Genomic DNA, 1,555 nt, shown 5'->3' on the forward strand with positions numbered 1-1,555 from the left:
TAATTATTGAGGCAATAACCTATAAATATGAGGCACACGAATAATGACACTAATTCATCTCTAAGAAAATTGCAGGAACTTAGAATTCTGATTACTGGTTTATCATGGATTCGAAGGCTGAGAATTGATCAATTGAATGTCTAAAAAAAAAAGTAATTTTCTGACGGTGAAATTTTGTACATTGTTTGTTATTTACACATTCGTGAGTAGTAAGGACTCCGCTTGTGTTCCACTTATTTGGAAATAAACAGAAAAATATTTGTGACAAGTAAGAATGTGAATGTTATGGCTGCTACTTTCACTCTCAGAACCTTAAGCCGTCCTCTTAGGTCTCTGCATGACCATATACTCGGAGATCGCCACATACTCAGAAATAAACAACCAAATATTAGCGAGATCGAAGAATATGATCCTTTTGCTGCTTGTTTTAGTCGCAGGCATTTCAGCTGTCCCCTTAGATTCATGTCTAACCACACACTCGGAAATCGTCAAATGTTTATCTCTTTCTTCATTCTCTAATATTATAGCATCACTTGAACGTTTGTATCGTTTATGAGTGATTAATTGACATTTAATGGCAATAGTGACGTGTTTGTGATAAATTTTCATTGCGCCGTTGCTTTGAAACGACATATTGCAAGTTATAATACAAATATCTAAATCTGTCAAATTGCGCCTGCTGCATCCACTATCGACATCACGTTACCAGAAAGTCTTGTGAGGTTGTTGTTACCCATAGAATTCTCATTACACGGAGTAAACTATTCATTCATTCCAAAGAACTCTTATTCGTAATCCTTGGCGTTCATCGCACGCTACACCGTTACAACTCAGCTAAGTAAAAGCGATAATACATAAAAGGGCTAGCATCATGCCCCCCCTACCCCCGACCCCACTAGGAGCCCAATTTTTTTAACTTTTTGACATTTCTGGTAGATAAAGTCGTAATTCTGATTTATTAGAAATTGAACCGTGGATCAGTGTTCTGACAAAGAGCTTCCCCACTTGGGGATGGGTTTGCATGGGTAACCACGGAAAAATGGGAAGGAAACGGGATCAGTCTTGGTTTTCATTCACAAATTTACATGATCCAATACATGCTTTATTGATATGTGAATAGTAAACAGAAACCTTTCACAGAAATATATGTTAACTTACAGTGGTATCAACAGTGTTCAGTTGCACAGGTTAATCATCCGTTTGTACTCTAGATATAAAGTTTGACTGGAGCACTGTGTTCGCTCGCGTCAAGAAAATTAGTTTGTACATAGTGATTAACAATCGTATTAAACATAGCGCATAATAGTGGAAACTGCTTGCGATTGATCATTTCAGCTACAAATTCTGTTAAATTTAAATTTTCTTTGGCGTAGCCAGGTGTTCCTTGACAAAACAAATCACAACTGAGACATTACGCACACTGCAATGATGATAACGTCACCACGACCTCTGCTTGACGCCGTAGCGTACGTGGTGGTGATCTAGGAGTGTTGGTCAACCGATCCATAGAATATCGGCCAAGGGGTGGGGTGACTGGAACAGGGGTGGTCATCAG

The sequence above is a fragment of the Schistocerca serialis genome, chromosome 6 (genome assembly GCF_023864345.2).
Source record: "Schistocerca serialis cubense isolate TAMUIC-IGC-003099 chromosome 6, iqSchSeri2.2, whole genome shotgun sequence".
In the NCBI taxonomy this organism is placed as follows: Eukaryota; Metazoa; Arthropoda; class Insecta; order Orthoptera; family Acrididae; genus Schistocerca; species Schistocerca serialis.